This window comes from Anas platyrhynchos, chromosome 11 (assembly GCF_047663525.1).
Source record: "Anas platyrhynchos isolate ZD024472 breed Pekin duck chromosome 11, IASCAAS_PekinDuck_T2T, whole genome shotgun sequence".
Classification (NCBI taxonomy): Eukaryota; Metazoa; Chordata; class Aves; order Anseriformes; family Anatidae; genus Anas; species Anas platyrhynchos.
In genome coordinates, this window is record NC_092597.1 from 7944856 (window position 1) to 7964073 (window position 19218).

At 40.0% G+C, this 19218-nt stretch overlaps 1 protein-coding gene across 5 annotated transcripts in view; it reads right to left on the bottom strand.

The window, feature by feature from the left end:
* MYO1E (myosin IE) overlaps nt 1-19218 on the bottom strand; it is a 159303-nt gene that overhangs the window by 63684 nt on the left and 76401 nt on the right. The gene's annotated exons all lie outside the window — the stretch shown is intronic.

The window sequence follows — 19218 nt, forward strand, 5'->3', positions numbered from 1 at the left end:
GAACAGGCCATACCAAAAAGCATCCTTGTGCTGATACCTCAACACTTTATTAGTGTAATGCACTGCCAAGACGCCCAAAATAAAACATGCCAAATTAATTCTACTGCTGATTTATTAACATGGGCACAAGAATGTTGAGTAGCTTCAGACCAACTTATTTTGAGATACTTGCTCTGACCTTCCTGCCTGGTATAACCAGGGCCTGCCCTCCTGTGTACACAGCAGATCCTGGTGGCATCGCTGGGCTGCGCAAGATAACCGCTGCCATGCTGGTGCCCTGTGAAAAGGAACAGGCTTGCCAAAGGTCTGGCTGCAGTTAAATTTATCTGAGATTTACCCCATTAGATGGCTGCAAGAATACCTGCTGTCGTGTTGGATTGAAGAGTTGCATTATCTGTCCTTAGACTGTGCTCAGCTGTAGAGCTCAGGTCACTGTACCGTGGCGGGGGGGCAGCCCAGGAGCAAGCAGTGCCCCCAGCAGCACTGACAGCTGGGACACCAGGAGGCAGGAGAAGCAGGGAAATCTCTGACTCCTTGCTGAGGCAGGGGCAGGAGTGGTTCCCCCCCAACACTGACATGTCCCATGGGAGCAGTCAGCTCCTGTCTCTGGGGGCAGTGGCCGGAGGTGCTTGCTTGGGGTAGGCAGAAGAGGTTCCACAGCTGGTGAGGCTCTGAGGTAAACATTGTTTTCTATATTTGCTTTAATTTCACAGGGCACTGAGTAAACACACAGTAAATGTTCCAGGACTACAGCAGCTGCCTGTTTACCCCCACACTACTGGCTGAGTGCAACAGGGAGCAGCGTTCACCCCACCTACTGGGGAGCTGACACCAGGCTTGTAAGATGCCCGTGGCTTAGCCCACAAATTCCTTTTTTATGAATTTAATATAGCTTTCACAATAAAATAGCTTTCAAGTTTTGCTATCCATGTGCAGAAATCAGATTTGACTTCAGAGTGTAGTAGACTATTTGATAACACTGGTTAAGCCTTTATTGCAACCCTTCAGAAGAATCCAACACTAAATTTTATTTCAGTTCTTCCAAATACAAATTGTTTAATTATTACATAAATACAAGCAAGGATTCCTTTCAGCATCCCACTTCAGAAATTAGTTACATGTATCTTTTCAAAGGACCAAGTCCTACATGCTCACATCAGCTTTTAACCAAAGAAACAGCAAGAAGCAAAATCTTGGGAAAAGCAGCATACGTGAGACCTGACAAAGTTCACGCACCATGTCGGAGACTCTTTCTCAGGCACTTCACTTTCTCAGCTGTACCTCCATACCTGGCCTGATCTGCAAAGAGCTTACTATTTGCTTCTGGCCTAAGGCTCAAAGACTGCTACACAACTATGCTGCAGCTCCGGAGCATGTGCTTTCTGGACTTGACAGGAATGCCAGCAGAAAGCACATTCCCCTGCCAGCCTGAAGATATGCCAAGGTTATTAAGATCCAATACAGGAAACTTTGCAGATCACTCCAGGTTTTCAGACATGCACATAAGGACCTTACCTAATCATTCAGGAGGCAAAAGGATCTTTCTCCTGCAAAGTACACAGTGACACAGCAGGAAAAGTCTAAGCTACTCAAGGTAAACATACAAAAGTGGGAACTTAGTGAACAAATAATGAAAATACTTACCCGTTGCGACAATTTCCTGCACACCCTTTGTCAGGGACTGGTTTTCACTTGGACCAATAACTACACTATGCCAAAGCAAGCAGGTCCCACTGAATGTCTATAAATTAGAGATGCTCTCATAACCAGATCATCTTCCACATACCCATTATTCATACGGAAAGTTAGTATTTGCCGTTACACTAATTTTCTAAAATATTTTTGTTTATTCAGTCAACTCTGTGGTAAGAGCAGCTTCAGGAAGAAAGTACATAAAAAACAGCAAGTAATATTTTGGTTTTATAAAACACTTAGCTTGTTTTAATACCTTGTTTTTATTTCACTGGCTTTTATTAGTGTTTTCCTAGTCAACATGAAAAGCATGCTATTCTTTGAACACTTTTCCAAATAATGCAGCCTGCTTAAGACTTCATAAGGCTGTCATATCTTCTTTCTGTCAGATCCCCTGCTTTGAATTATTTACTGTAGTGTTCATTAAGCTTTTATATCCACTCTACAGACTTTCACATTTGCATAATAATTCATAAGGCACTGAGAAAAATAAAGCTAAAAATGAATATACATGATCTCCATTGGCTACGTACCTCGTATCATTCTGCCAGGAAAGCTGATGTCCCAAAACGATGGAAGCAGAGAAATGCATTCAGAATACAAAGAATTCATTCTACTCCAGTGGAACAGCAGGGTTAGGAGCTGAATTAAAAATTTTGGGGCCAGATACTTCCTTTAATACAACCTTTTACAGCTGGGTGATTGGGTCTTCATAGTTATTATGTAGGTTGCAACAACACGTATGTATGATCCCGGAAATCGCAGTGTCTTCGTTTTATGAACTGTGTGCAGAGTTTACTTGGTAGGTCAAATGACAGTTCCTATTAGTCTACCAAAGAGATCTTCTCACACAAACAGCTGTTCTGCTCCCCAAGCTTTTTCTCTGTTTTTTCTTTCTTTTTTGGTTGGTCGGTCGTTTATTTGGGGAGGAGGGAGTGTGGGTCTTTTTAAATGCTGGAATGTTTCATGGAGATATTTAGCATTTAAATTACTGAAGCAAGAAAACTAACAGAAAGCTAGTTCAGACATCCAGCTACCTCCACAGCTATAGGCTTTTACCAGATGTGTTGACAACTGATTTCATTTGTAAACCAGCTTTCTTCATATATCTGCTAGAGGAAACTGGTACTATCAGGATACATATTAGATTTAGTCTTGCAGATGTTGTACTGGCATAATTATGTTTTAAGCAGACATGCCAGCCAGACAAGCTCTGAATATATTCCAGTGGGTTTTTAAATGACTTCTAAAAGCTTGTTGTTTCACAAAGTCAGTAGCTTTATCACCAATTTTGCAGAAACGTGTAAAACACCAAAATTAAACATCTGTTATGACTTGTAATTCACTATCAGCATCATAAATATCTATCAGTTTCAAAGTAATTCTGTTAATGGGAAACTGAACAGAAAGCTACTTATCAGCTTTGAAGAAAGAAATGTTGCATACCAATACAGGTAAGTTGCTCGAATTTTATTTAAAAACGTCTCTGAAGTGGAGCAGAGTGATACTGCATATTCCTGTCCCCTTTATTGTTTCCATATCCATGTCTGACTCTGGCTTCCTGTGAGAAAATTATTAACATTTTCTTTGTTGAGGATACATCATTTAACTGAAAGTTTGTTCTATTTGAACACTCAAGAACAGTGAAAGGATGTAAAGCATCCAAAAACTGAAACCCAATCCAAATAAATTGCCCCCCCCAACTGTATTGATGCAAATCTGTATTCAGCATGATTTCACATTCTACGTTGTTCCCTTCTTCATCACTACCATCTGTATCCCTAACAAAATTAATCTTACTGTCTTCAAAGAACTCTTTCGTATGATTTTAAAACACAATTTATCAACTACTTGTTTACGTTTCTTAACAGTATCTTAATGCCAACAATTTGTCATCTTACCTTTAACTTAAGCATATGCTAAACTTCACAATGAAAACTCAGAACAGGTAAAATTCAAGCTAAATCACAAGTTACTTTCACTGAGGTTTCCGAATTTGAGAATAATCAAGAAAACACTTAAATTTCAGATATTAACTGTCTGAAGACCTCAGCTTGCTGGACTTAAACATGAATTCATATTAAACTCAAACGCCTGGGGTGTACAGCGCTTTTAACTTTTAGGCTTATTCAAACTGAAGTCCAAATTAAAACCCACATAAACTAAACAAACCAAAAAGAAGGAAAAAGTCATTGGAAATGTAAACTAAGACCAGCTGAATTTCACACAGTACTCAGCAGCAAAAGTCTAGTTGTAATATTGACTTTCCATCTAAGTTCAGCATTCATTCACAAGAGACAGCTGTTAGGTGAGTACTCTTCCCTCCCCCCCCCCAACCTTCACACAACCTAGACATGAGATAAATGCTCAGGTTACCAATATCCTTTTTATTTGCTTTTAGCTTTTTAGATGTCTCAATTCATTACACTCTGTTGAAGCCTTTTAAAGAAAGCTTTATGTTTTTTCTACATTAAGTATTTAAGTCAAGATTTGTGGCCTTTTAAAATAAAGTTCTTGCTTAAAAAACAAGTACTAAGGTAGATTTTGATCTAAGTTTGTGTGCCAGTTTGCTAAACAATATATTCCTCCTGACCCCACAAGGACCAGAGGACTAGCTTAGGTCTTTCAGCTGTGACATAAATGCTGCCTTTGACTCTACCTTGCTGAAAACAAATACCTTTTAAAGTGGTGTGCTAAGAATTTGACCCAAATACAACACCAGTAGCTGTAGTAGTAAGAGTGCATTCTGCCACATATACCTCAGCCGTGCATGAGCTCCATCCTCATGCAAGTAAGGCATGCAGATGGACAGGGAGAGCTATTTGGTTACTAGGTATCCATTAAACATAAGTGATTTCCACTTACCCTGCACAGGTCTATCAGGAACTTTGACAAACCTTTCCACTGTATTTCTCCTTTCCACACTAGTTTCTTTGTACTCCTCACACCTGAGATAGAAACACTGGGACACAAATTGAACCGAGAAACAAAGGAGAACGAATACTAGATGTTGGAGAGCATCCCAGAAGCAATACCTAAAAGAAACTTCTTAAGAAATATAGACACTTTTCTACAGACCCCCCTGATGCTGACTTTAAGGGTTCAACATGCTCTGTTAGTCTGTGAATAATACCAAACCTGCAGATCCATTGTCAGGGCTTCAGTCACTGGAATGCACAGAGCTTTACTCCATCTTCAGACTGTCAGAGAACAACCTCTAACTCTGCCACCACACAGTTGCCTGGTTTTGACCCTTTTTCTCTGTGAGTGCCTGAGCTGACCTTTGGTTTGCAAAGCAGACGTGTCCATAGCACATCTGGTTCTTGAGGAGGGTTCAGGTGAGCAGGCAGCTCCAAGCCCTGGTTAAGCAACAGACTGGTGTTTCTGCTACTTCAGGAAGCTAAGATAGAGTAACAGAGACGCTGCAGTTGACTACAGACCACAACTCCTGCCTGTTTACTACTGCATATTCGGTGTTTCCCCTAAATTCCACAATCATATTATTATGTAAGATTCTTACGAAAATCCAGAATTTAATTCAATGCCATGAACTTTTGGAGCACTGACCTATGGTGTCTGAAAACACATGAGAAGATGCCAAGGCACTGATAGAGTACATGCTTCTATGTTTACAAGTCTACATCCATAAAAATCTGGTTTTCTTCCTTCGAAAAAAATCTGGTTATGAGATTGCTAACAAAGGGTTACCTGTAACTTCAAGTGTGTTTTCTTCCTCTGTCTAATCACAAACATTTCCTCATGACCACCGTCAGACACTGGATTTGGTAACTATTTTACAAAAAAAAAGCAAGCTATTCCTTGATACTATGCTAACCATCACTTCAGCACAGTGCTCAGACAGTTTCCTAAGGACAGAGACAGACACCCCTCTTCAGTCTCTATAAACAAACCTAACAGAACACTCCAGCATAGCTCATTTTGGAGTGAGGCTGCTTGTACTTGGTGATAGCATCCACACAACCCTGAAAATAAAGAAAAGAACCCTTAAAAAAAAAAAAAAAAAGAAGAAGAAGAAGAAGACTGAAAACAAAATGTGTCAGAACATTTGTCCATAGAATAAAAACAATTTTGAAAGGGGGGGAAGATTTGGAGGGCCCTCATAACACAGTGCTAGGGCTAGGCACAGTGCCTCGTCTTCACATAAGCACATTTTGCCAAGACATTTTGAATTAAAATGTTATTAACCAGAGGTGAATAAAGGAAGGTGGTAATTTTTTTTTTTTTTTAAACAGTTGCTTGAGGTTCTTTCTGGTGTCATTAACAGCACGTAAACAAACTTTAACATAAATTATGCAACAGCTAAAGTACTGAAGCTCATTGAGGCAATTGAAGAAACAATTATTCTAATTACGTACACAAAATTAAAAAAGAACAAAGAACCATGAAACATCCAGGTATTTGTAATAACTTGTCAACCTATTTTGCTACTTAGTCTTTTTTTTTTTTTTTAATTAACTTAAAGAAAACTATCCTCACCTTTCTTACAAGAAAAATATTCAGGTGAACTATGAATGTTTGTCCTTGAAGGACTGGAAGTAAAGACAATATTGAAGTACGCTATCCATTCTTATAGGCAGTGCCCTCCAAAGGAAAATAAAGGGAAGACCTCTTCCACAAATCATAAGGTTTCAGCCATGTGTGCACATTTCAGAGAACTAGCTAAAAACTGAAGTTACAGATCCCATTTAGTCTATCACTCTAAAGTGAAAGTCATTTTGTTGATCATGGAATTGGATATTCAAATATCCTCCATGGAAAACCTTTCATGTGTATACACTTTTTTTTTTTTTTCTAAAAATAAGCAAGGCTATGAAGGCTGTAACTACAGCAACTGAACAAATCTGATTTTTTTTCAGACTCACTATATTGTTAATACATTCACAATTAAGGAAAACCTATGCTTTTGTTGTTGTTCAAATTTTTCAGTACAAAAAGAGACAAGCTAGCACAAAGTGTTCTTCAGTATAATTTCTAGACTGTTGTATTGTAAATGATAAAATGAATCTTCTGTAGGTCATATTGCATTTAAATGCAGTAATGTGTATCTAAGACCTGTGAGCACTGGAATGCCTCATTTAGTTAAGTTCTGACCTATGCAGATGAACAACTCACTTCACAACTCCCTGTTAAGTGTTTCATGCATGGCACTATTAAATCTCATTATCATTTCCGATGTCTATTGATTTCACTTTAATCTAATGAAGAAATGCTGGGTTTTAACCACCATACGTGTATCTCCTCATATTACTGTACCTGTACACTAGGAGTGAATTTGGGCAAGAGCACACAGCTCACAGCCACTCTGCCATCTCCCACTACTGCTAACACTACTGGACACAGGCATATGGTCAGATGGAGCGGGCCATATGCCTCCACTGAGGTCACTTGAGGGTAGCATGCTATCCTGTTGCAGGACTTAAAGCACGTAATAGAAAAGGTAAAGGTACGAGTTACGGAATACATCAACTGTTCCAGCAAATAAGCTGGGATTTGAAGCTGTGAGTGTGATCATTTGGTGACATCGGTTTGGGATTCACATGCTCACCCACATGCTGATGCTGTTACATGATTTGGTCTTTGAAGTATAACACTTGAGGAAAAGCTTGCTTTCTGCAAGGTTCCTTTACATGCACAGTTCTCTGTGTCCTCTATTAAGCAATAGAGGAAACACACGCTGTACATCAGGCACATGATCTTTAACCAACACAGCCCTCCTCTGCATTTTTCCTTCTCCAACAAAATGTCATGTTTGTTCATATTAAGTATGAAGTATGCTGTGCAGCTAAGCATGCCTCATCCAATTAATGAAAGCACTACTTAAAATCTGTAGATTAAAGAAGTAAACCATTAGATACACAGATGTGCTTCTGCATACTCCTTCCGCAACGTCTGACTGCCAGAATCATTTTATTTCCACCAATTCACAGTACAAAAGTACAGGAGGCAGCCTGCAGCTATCTGGCTTTGGAGTTTGCTCCTGTCAAATCTTGTAATGTTCAGCAAGGCTTGGTTTACCTAACATTTGCATGGGAGAGCATCAGGTGAAGCCCGGATTCTGCAGAGAGCTACACCAGTAATTTAGTCATGGATGAGTCAGAAATGGCCCACTGGAGGTACAGAAGGGCCATCGATGTGGAAAAGATCTTTCAGATTGTTAGAGAGGTTTAAATTATTTGCAGCGATTCAAGGTGCAGTGGAACATTTTGCAAGAACAGGTTTATTTGCTCTGGAGTCCAGCCCTAAAGTAGTTGTATTGCTTTTAGATACTGCATTTCCAGCAGCTTCAAAAAGACATCGTGCATTTTAAGTTGTACAGGAATAGCCTTTTTGTGCTAGCATTATGGAAGGCTTTCCCATATCATCTGTTAATACAAAAGCGTGGTCTGTGGCGTATAGGCAATATCTAACATCAACTACTCCATAGATTCCTATATTAGAGATCTTATCGGTGGTATTTTGTCAACTTAGTGCTAGCACAGGGCAAAGTAAGCATTTTAATTTTAATCTATTGTAAAGACATTTCAGAATGAAGACAGAAGTAATAATAGGACCTATTCATATAACCAGCTTTGTGAATGGATATAATTGTACATCCATTTTCACATCCATTTTCCTCTCCACCACTTTATTGCAAAGTACAAAATAAAACTGCCTTTATACCATGTGTTTTATTGTAAGTGTTCCTTTAGTATGCACTATGTGTTTGCACACACCATTTAAGAACTATTGACTGAGTAAGGTTAAACCTGTTTGGAACTACTAGTAAAGGTGTAACTTACACATCGCATTATATACGATTACAGATAACATTTAAGACAAATCCAAAAAATCACACAAAGCCTATAATAAAGTGGGACATGTCCTGTGGGATTTGCAGCAGAACAGAGCCAGCACAGGACCCCAGTCCTCTCACGCGCTGCAGATTATTTAAGATCCTAAAAGCTCCACAACACAGAGGCTGTGGCAGCCATTAGGAATATGTCCCCTAGCTATATTCCCTAGTAATTATTAGCACAGCACCAGAACAAAACAACATCCAGAGAAGCAGTGAGCGCAGCTCTAGTACTTCACAGTAAAGTTCTTGTACATCATCACACTAGACTGGAAGGCAGGAACAGGAATTAAGAAAAATTGTATATTTTATTACAGCTGCAATAGAAAATGGAAAGTACTCCCCCCCACCTACCAGCTCTGATATCCTGTTAAGACGTGTCTCAACTGACCTAAAGAAGCCTTTTACTCAGTTTCAGGTCTTGAGTATAATCCCAAATTGTCAAAAATCTCAATTAAAAATTAACAACTAAGCTTCTAATCAAGATATCATGCCAAGAAAGTTAAATGGGTTCACTTAAGTGAGCTAGATTTCCAGCCCTGCACCCCCCAACAAATTTCTATTGGCCTAAACTAAATGCAAAACAAGCCCTAAAAGGACACATTTAGCGACAGAACTTTAAAAAAAAAAAAAAAAAAAAAAAACCAACACATTCTTCATTGTTCACCATATCCTGTTACCAGCTTGAACATAATTTTAGCTACTGAATTGATGCTTTTTTGTTTTGGTAATCAGATGATATTAGCTTCCCCTTTGTTTTTTCTTTTCCTGTGTGTACACCTGCACTTTGAGAGCACAGCACCGGGATTAGTGGTTTATAGTTAGCCTGCTACCCTGCATCTGTACAGAACACAATGACAAAACATTTTCAAAGACCTGGAGAGGGGTGTGTGTGGGAGAAATAAGTTGAGTTCTAACTTTAAGATCTAACTGTGGTCCTCATGGAAAATTATTTTGAAATCAAACTGGATATCCTCCCTCCCAAATGACTGGCCACTTCAAATGCAGAACTCATGACCTTATAGCTACCTGAGAAGAGGGAGTTAATACCCCAGTTCCTGACTCTGTGGCTACATTTTGAAGAGGTGAGGAAGACAAGCTCTCCAAATTCGTAAGTGAATTCTGGAAGAGCTGAAAGTTACCATTAGTATTTTTAATTGAAGTCTTTTCCACCACACTAAATTACCAGCTATTTAACTGCTCCTGAGTATCAGGGATCCAGCACAAACTGCAACAGGCAGGTTGCAATGAAGCTGATATAAGCAGTTCAACTTGATTTGCCCCTTACAGTCCCAGGCTGGACTCTAGCCACAGAAAAAAAAATGATTTATAGACACCAGGAAGAGCAGCTATTGATAGGTGTTCTGCAGGGCTTGAGGAACCTCATGTTTCTTTGGGGAGCCATTCAGTTTTAGCCTGTTTCCCTATACGGGCAGAGACTGGCAACCCTTGTATTTGCTTGTAAAAAAAACATCCTAGGAGAAGAAAAAGCCTGCCAAGGTACTGTCAAGGAGGTGGCTATGAAGAGGATAACAGAACTAAGTTAGTGGGCAGAGAACTCCAGCTACTGAAAGCTCACAAACCCTCAAAACAAAAGAGGCAAGAATTCTGCATCAGAGCTGCCAACAGTTTCAGTTGCTTACTAAGTGCCTATTAGCTACCTAAGCAGTAAAGCATTCACACATGTTTTGATGAATAGGACTAGTGGTAATTAAATCCATGCAGAAAAATATCATAAGCTTCTTTCTTCAATAACAATTTGTGTGATCTAACTGAAAAAAACAGTAGTATCAGCCTGCAGTTGTTGCTGTTATTTAACCTCCAGGCACAAGGGTTACTCAGCCAGAGCAGTGAGTAAAGACTACACACTACTTCAGTGTTCGAGCTCCACAGACTCAGCACACAGAAATCATCCCGTACAGTAGCAGGGTACGCCTGCTAACTCCTCGTTCAATTTTAAATGCATTCTGGTCTAAGGACAGAAAAGATTGAAAGAGTCAAGCTACCTAATGACCTCACGTACAAAAATGCCTCCGCCTGTATCATTAAGAAATTATCTGAACAAAAGAAAACCAGGTGCAGTAGGTGAACACTCTCAAGGTGTGTCAGACTAAATAGCTATCTATGATTAATTCATTAATTGTGGTAACATGCTTCTCTATCACATACAGGCTACCACCTCCAGATTCATCAGAACATCCTTAGTGACTGAAGCAGGTTTATGAGGTATCTGCCTATACACCCAGCGGTACAAGCTGTACTGTCAACACTGCCCAAATATACTTGCTTCAGCATTTGCGTTCTTTCACATAGTTAAGATTGTTTTCAGAATAAACAGCACTAAAATTCCTTTCCGCAAAAGAAACTTTGAGGACCGACAAACAGTTAGGATAAGTTTATAGACTTATCCTATGTCACTGAGACAGGGCTCATTTTGAGAGCTCTGTACTGTGTGCTGCTTTTCTGGGTGGGTTTCAGACATTCCTTCCTTATCCAGAACTGGTCATTTTTAGTTCTCTGAAGAATGTATCCATAACAGTTTAATTTTGGTTAGTCTGACGCATGCAGCTGAATTTTAGTTAGTCTAAGTACCGATTGCAACACTTAACAAGAGCAGGTCAAGCTCAGGACTCCTAAACTAAAAATCGAAGTATGCTGTCACAGAATTAGTTGGTATTTTTACGAATGAGTTGCATGGGAGCAGGTAAAGCAGCCCATGATAGCAGCAGGAAGCAGGGAGTATGTGTCTAGTGATTAAAATGTTCTTCTGGAATACAGTGTATTTGCTTCATTCTATTTTATTTTTAGTTAGTGCCTGATTAAGAAACCAGGTTTAGGACTGGAGTTCCCCCCAACCCCAGATCTATATTTGGAATACAGCAGATAACATGAACCCATCCAAGTATACATCAAGAAAAAAAAAAGTAATAAGTTAGGAGATGTAGCTGACATTTATCTTCTATTTATTCTTTCTTCTTCCACCATCAGCAGTTAAAAGCTGAACGTTCATTTCACTGTATTTTATAACATCCACTAATTCCAATTCTGTTTAACATAATTTTAAATAGATCTCTATTAATGCCTAATACTAAGACAAACTCTCTTGTAGAACAAGGGCTTGTAACTATGTAAACACAAGCTTCTACTGTTGCAAAAGATGCAAACATTTATCTTAATCCACATCACTCTACTAGTGATACCTAACTGCTTAGCATCACCCTAACTCCCTGCCCCGTATGCAGCTACAATGAAAATAAGCCTGACCTGACCCTGTTAAGATCAACCCATGGATGTCACTGGAGGGCTGGATTTTTCAGAAACACTGTTTCTCAATGGAAGAAGGATATTCATTTTGTCTAGTGATACCAAATACGGGAATAAGCACCCACTGCTCATTTCCTCTCAAGTGTTCCTAGAATGAGCCAAGAATAAAAACACAAAGTAAACTGCAGGAAGAAACCACTGTTGGTCATGAACTTTTTCTGCAAATTGAGATCGGGTCTCTGTGGACTGGGTGTGCTGGTATTTCAGGATTTCTGGTTCCAGGGCTTTTAATGCCTATTTACCACTATAAAAGCTTTAAAGAGTAGTACTCATGTGAATATCTCTAAGACTTCTGGAAAAGTCAGCTGGGTAACTGACGTTACAAACTGGTAACCTAAATATTCTTTCAGTATCATAACTGTTTAGTTAACAGTAGTACTATCTACATGAAATGTTGTGCGCCGCTTAAGTTTAAGCACTTGCAATAGGTTCAAGTACTTTGTTCAAATAATGTTTTCCTGAGACCAATGCCAGTGAGGACTGTGCTGAGCTCTGGGTGCACGTTCCTGTCTGTTTGACAACAGCCTCAAACTAGAGCTGACAAACCTTTGTTATTGTATGTACTTTTTTTTTTTTTTTTAAAGCCACAACTATTGCAATTGTATCACATTTTAGTTTCATTATCTAACAAGCATCATATATGCTGATTTAATTGCTATTTAAAGCAAATACCAAACTGGGCACATTTTCTCCAGTACATTAGATCTAGTTCTTTTCATACAGATGTAAGTGCTTACACAGTGCTGTAAGACAGGAGTGACAGTTACAGACATATCTACAAGCAGTTTAAGACACCAGACTAACATTTTAATTCCTAGAAGCAGATATCTGACTTCAAGGGACTCAACATACACCCTGAGTTTCACATATTGGATACTCAAGCACTGTCAGGTCTTTCTTTCACTTGGGTAGGTAGGTAGGACTTGCTCTGAGGAAGACCCATCCCTCTCCTCTCATCTGAAAGCAATCACTTCTTGACCTCTGTGGTTGCAACCCAATGCCAAGATGAAGACGAGTGGCCCAAAAGCAAAAGCAGTGGCCTCTGTTACAATGAAGTCACCTTGCCTCCCCCCACATACAACTCTGCTTTACATGGAAGTCAAGTTTCCGATTGTTAAAGGCTAAATCCTGAATGAGACCTGTGTAGAAATACACAATGTCACACCAGAACCTCCATTTGACACAAGCAACACTTCAGATCATTTCTCTTCTTCATAGACATGTCAAGCCTAACTCAGGCCTAAAAAACAACACACCCACACAACCCACAATAAAGAGCACAGTCTATGGAAGTTATTGCAAATACAACTTGAAGAGTCAAGACTATTTGCTGATACTCCATTCCCATGAATAGGATCACAAACAGAACGGGACATGGATCCTTACGGTGTCCTGAGGCCATTTCCACAGGGACTTTGCCTTCAACCACTGCAAGCAGAACTTAACGCTGACCATCAAATATGAACCCCAAGGGGCCCACTGTGTTCTGCTGCTTAGCTGGAAAAAAAACACTGGTTTCTCCTCACGCAAACACTGTGCACTAATGCCACCCCTTACCGCTGCAGCTAGAGCAGGCAGGCTCTAAGCTTCTGTGATTCAGAGCTCTCGGGCACCTCAGGAAGGGGGACGAGATGTCTCGCAGAGCCAATGGCCATTGCAGAGCGAGGGAAGGGCTAACAACATGGAGGCCATTCAGGATAGACTTTGACCCAATTTATATATTTCTGGTACTTCTGCCACAACCATCTCAGCAGGTTTAAGGAACTACTACATTGCAGCAGGCTCATGCTTCCCTCTCCCCACACAGGCCGGTCAGCTATGAGAAGTCACCTTCCTGCAGCCTGTTTGAGTCGTGCAGGTATCACACAGAACAGCCAGGAGCCAAACTGCCCTACCCTAACAAGTTATTTTGACTTTTTCACTGCAAAGACCAGAATGGTTTTGTAGGAATCTTTGGTTTGCTGAATCTAGTAATTATTGACCAATATAGTAATTCCCAGTGTATATTTAAAGTTGAGGGGAAGCACTGAAAAAGGCTTTGGGAATTACCAACAAAACAGCATCAGGTCCTAGAAACACGACTGTGCATAAGGCCTAGTTTTTGAGAGGGTGCAGGGGTGGAAATCTAGCTGAAGTAGTTCTGTACTTAGTGGAACTACTTTTGCTTTCTAACTGGTAAAATCAAATATCTGTTTTCATGAATTAAAGCAATTCAGAAACAAAAGTTTACATAACAGTTGCAGCAGAATGTTATACGGTCTGTAGTATAGGAGCTATATGTAACAAAATCAGTTTCCACACTCAGTTTCCAAACGTCAGTTTCCACACTATCCAAAATTTTAATTACGGTAGAAAAAAACAGAAGTTTCTTGACAAGAATAATGCATCTAGTCTATAACTTACTTCCATAAAAACTGTAGTATCAAGAATCAAAGATTACAGAACAAAAAATGATACAATAATCTAATAATGATAGAGTCCTGTGATTAATTAGTTTGTTCCCTAGACAATCTAGTTCTATCACTAGCTCCTGGAAAAAACATCAGATCTCCTGATCCATATTTAGAAGGCAATTTACAAGTGCCAAAAAAGATAGAGGTGATTAAACATGAATTTTTGCAATTATTAGATAGTGTAGAACTATTTCATAATTCAGACTGTGTAGACCACTAGTACCTCTGCTCAGAAAGCAAGAATGCGTTGCTTTGTAGCTTTATATCCTTTCTAGAACAAATCTCATAAAATTTGAAACTGCCCATTTAAATATACCTGTACTGGAAAGGTGACTCCTCAAGCACTTATTTGCATATTTGCCCTTTCTTTAGCTATATCTGGAATACAATCGGGGTGCAGTATAGGAAAACAGATTCTTTCACAACAGGCAAACAGACAAATAAAATTCTTCTCATACTGAGAGAAAACACAAGTACTCTGACCATGCACTTGTCTTTGAGTACCATGAAATGGCCATTAAGATTAGGTTTAATAAAAGAGTACTCCTTCAATGCAGCTTAAGAACACTGCTTTCTCTTAGCAAATTAAGTATATCAGCATATCACCAAAACATCTGCAATCAGTATTCCAAAAACCAAGCAATCCAAAGGCATTCAGTGCATGTTGGAGAATTACAACAGCTCAAAAACCAATTAACAGAATTATGTAAATACACATAAATATTTACAAGACATAGGACAACCTTTTATCCTTGGACTCTTTCTACCAACCCACCTCACACAGAGTACTTTCATACCAGAAGAGCTATCAGTGCACAGGGATTGCAACCTGATGGACTTGGTAGCATTATTTGTTATAAGAAATAAAAATAAACTTTCTATTAGTGTGTTTCTCTAGAATTAGGAGTAACAAATAGTTAAGGGTTAACTGCAAAAGCAGATTTGGAAGCACTTCAGCATTGTACAGACTTGTATCCTTCAAGACAGGAAAAAAAAAAAAAAAAAGAAGAGAAATTCTTGACTACTGCTTGGCAATTCAAATGCATTACTGACAAAGAGCCCCAATTTCCATCTTCCGTATTTATGTTATTAGTAATATACAACTCAAAGCACAGGAGAAGATATAAATCAGTACAAAAATAACAGCAAGAAATGGTAAACTGCCTAGAATGTAAAGCCTCACAAATGCAGTGGAATGTCAGATTGAAAACAGGAGACCGTCCTAGGTGCCGGATCAAACATCTGGCAGCATGTTATTTCATAAGACATGAGCATGAAAGATTTAAAATCCTGAGCGTTAAGAACATTTGCCAGAGCATAGATGCCATAGTTTATAAGTGATATCAGGCTGCACTGTTCAGACTTGAACGTTTCTTCAACACTTAAATTAGACAAGGCTGACAAAGAACTGGTTGCGGACTCATGCTCAGCTGGCTCAGCTGACGAAGGTGATTCAGTGAGTGGTTCTGAGCTGGCAAAGAAAAAAAATCCCCACACTTCCTGCTCAGGAACAAGTGCAGCCAGTCACTACAAAGCTGCTAGCCCTGTCTGAAGAGTGCCAAAAAACTTTATTTAGACTTCAGACTGCTGAACAAAGCATCAAAGTAGCTTTTAGAATCACATGTTTTTGTTTAAAGTATTTATGTTCTTTTTTTTTTTTTGCTGAAGTCAGCTAAATAAATATATAGCTATCATCCCACCCCGGGGGGTGTGCTGTCACCTTTCGCGTCGCTCCCCGGCAGACAGAAGCAGCTTTCACCCGAGACATTTCTGGCAGCTGAAGAATCACCCAGCTGACAAGAAAGCCGAGTACCCACCCTTTCACAGTCCTTTCTACACTTCCAGAAGCAGGAAGCACGCTGAAGACCTGCTAACTGCTGTACTTAGCTTTAACGTTCATTTAGGTGTTGAATTTGCTTAATTATGTCAGCAGGCAATTCCTAAGACTAGCACAGTCCCTCGTAAGTGCTCCTTCCAGCAAGCAGCACTGCTGCCGAGGCTGGGAAGCCCCCAACACCCACTGTCAGCACCAACCGTGTCAGCCCTCCCCTGGCTCTGCTCAAAAGAACAACTGCAGTTTCAAGTAAAAGCTTTTAAACAAGTGGACAGTTGACGAACTCAACCCACTGATGGTTTTAATGGCAATTAAATGCCTCTGTCTTTGGAAATGGATACTCGACCACCCCCCTTGCTAGGCTATTTCCATTAATCCTGAGCTTAGATGTAGCTGCTGTGGTACATGGAGCAGTCACTCCCTGGCTAGGTACACACCTGGATGAGGTGTATTTTGTTACACGGGTAATAACACGGGTGAGGTTCAGCATGTAGAAATGCGTTACCCTAGGTAAGAAACCTCTTCCCACCTGTAGCAATAGCTTAGAGAAGCAGAGCGGAGGGATTCCCCGCCCTGCCAGGACATGACTGCACACCTGGTCTCCCCAAGGGTATTTGCGTTTTCGAAGAGGTCGGGGGCAGGAGAAGGGGAGGAAGTCAGTAGGTGGAGGACAGGAGAGCTGGAAGCTGAGGGTGAGTCAGGAGGTGAGCAACAGCCGCACTTCCTGGGCAGGTCAGCCATCCGCAGCCCAGAGCACACGCAGAAGGGAGCAGGATGGGCTGAGGAGCATGGGGAGGAACGACTGAAGGCACAGAGCTCCTCACAGCCCAGCCCCCAGGAGCCTGGGGAGCTTGCACAAGGGTCCCAACGATTAGGTGAGGTCAAGGCCTGAACAACTCATCTGTGAAAGAGACTTGGTTTAGATCTTAAGATAAGGAGAAAATTCTCGTTTACTCTCATGTTTCTCAGATATTTACAAATACCTTTATGCCCATGTAGTGAAAACAATTGAAGCCAAACAACCTACAACAGCCAACAGAGCCTTTTGGTTGCAGAAATGACCAAGCAGCCCACATATCTATAATACTTCTCCACTCCCAAGCAATAAAAGACACTTCCACAGGGGTAATAACAATGCTGGTTATTTGCTTGTGACTAGCATCAGTCTGCCAAGAAGCTGTTCTGACATCAGGGTAGTGGGGAAGTGACTGACGTCCATCAGATAAAAGTCTAAGAGAAACTTTACATGATTTTCCCCACAGGGTTTTTAGCCTTCCATGCTGATGTAAGGCCCTGTTGCATATATTCAAGATAAGACTTTGATTATATAGTACAAAGCAGCTTCATTCAGAAAGCTAACAATAGCACAAGCCATCGCTTTCTTGTCAAAGCCTGTGCCCATGATTTCTGTTTGCAGAGGGACTGGCCTATTTTTCAAATACTTAGTTTTGTAAAACAAACATACTCACTCTTCACAGTTCTCAGAACTGCTGCTTTGATTTTCTCCCTCTAGTTCTGAGCTGTTAACTCCCAGAACAACCGTTTTAATTAGGAACAAAATCCCCTTTAGCAGAGCTCTTAACACTTCCCAGTAGCAGCACACCATCTAGATCTACAGTCCAGGTTCAAAAAAATAAAAGCAGATTTGTCATTTATAAGCCATGTGTTGTGGCAGCAACCAGAACCAAGGGGTAAGCAAAAAATCTGACAACTAATAAGCTGACACAGTAAGCCAGGTCACAGGCTCATCTCACAGCACAACTACAGCAATTTATGTCAGAACCCTTGAAATTAACCACAGTAGCATCATGCCTAGGGTTACCCAAGGTCCTTGGCAAAGCAACTACAAGAACCAGCAATTTTGCAAGCAAGATTACCTTTTACCTTTCTATTCCCTTCCTCATCAGATGCAACAACTGAAACTAATTAGGTTTTACTGCTATAAAGGATTCTTTTGTAGCTCCAAAGATGTTTATTTACATGTTCATTATATATACACTAGTAATACATGCATACTGTATTAAATGCCAAACCTAAACACACAGGCATTTCTGATTCCTTATGCTGACACTGGGAATAGAAAAACTCAAAAAACTTCGTTCTGAGCTGTGGCTTGGATAAGGCAATGCATGATCTTTTAAATCAATGTCATTTTTACACCATCTTTTAACTCCTAGAAGCTGGGAAGAAATCAAATTGGTATTGCTGAAAGAAAATTAAATATTTAAAATCATCACAAGAGTAGCTGAGAAAATTCTCAGAAGAGATGTGCAACTACTTAATGTTTCAAGTAATGTTTCAAGTTACTGCTAAGATTTTACTAAGAACCTTTTGGGAGCTGATGAGTTCAGCCTGACAACCTTTCACCGGCCAACTGTCACAACAGCTCTGAAAAGATTGTTTCAACTTTCCCCTCACTCTTATGCAGCAAGGTTTAAAGACTAGGCAATAGGACAAGGACAAGTTACCTCATACTTCAAGTTAAACAAAGTGGCTGTAAAGAGCTTAGTTACACAGTACTAATGGCGTTCTCACCCCATTTCCTTTACTATAAGGTAGTTATGCGCGGACAGGAAAAAAAAAAAAAAGTAATTCTGGAAAGTAAAAGACTTATGAGGAAAATGTTTAGGATGTACGTACATATCGAGTTACATGTTCAGTTTTCAATCAGCTGCAAAAGCCGCATTTGGGCAATGTTCCACCTACATTAATGTTGTCTGAGAAGTGCTCTAACATCCACAGTATATCCATAAACCGCTCCAAAGGTCTAGACTAGAAAGAGGCAGAGAAAAGCATGCACTCAATGTAACACACCAAGTATGAATCACCAGTTTTGCTATTGAACACGCTACTGTGTTACTATATTTTATGTATCTCCCAGACAGGAACACCATATAGCTGGAAGATTTTTCCATGAATGCACCTCTAGTCATAATGCAAAGCACATGCTGTTACTGTCTCTACTATTCCACTTTTGGCAGAGAGCAAGGTTTGAGCTTATGCTACTGTCTGCAGCACCAGACGGAAAAGCACCCTTCTAAGCATCGGTGTCTTGCCTGTGA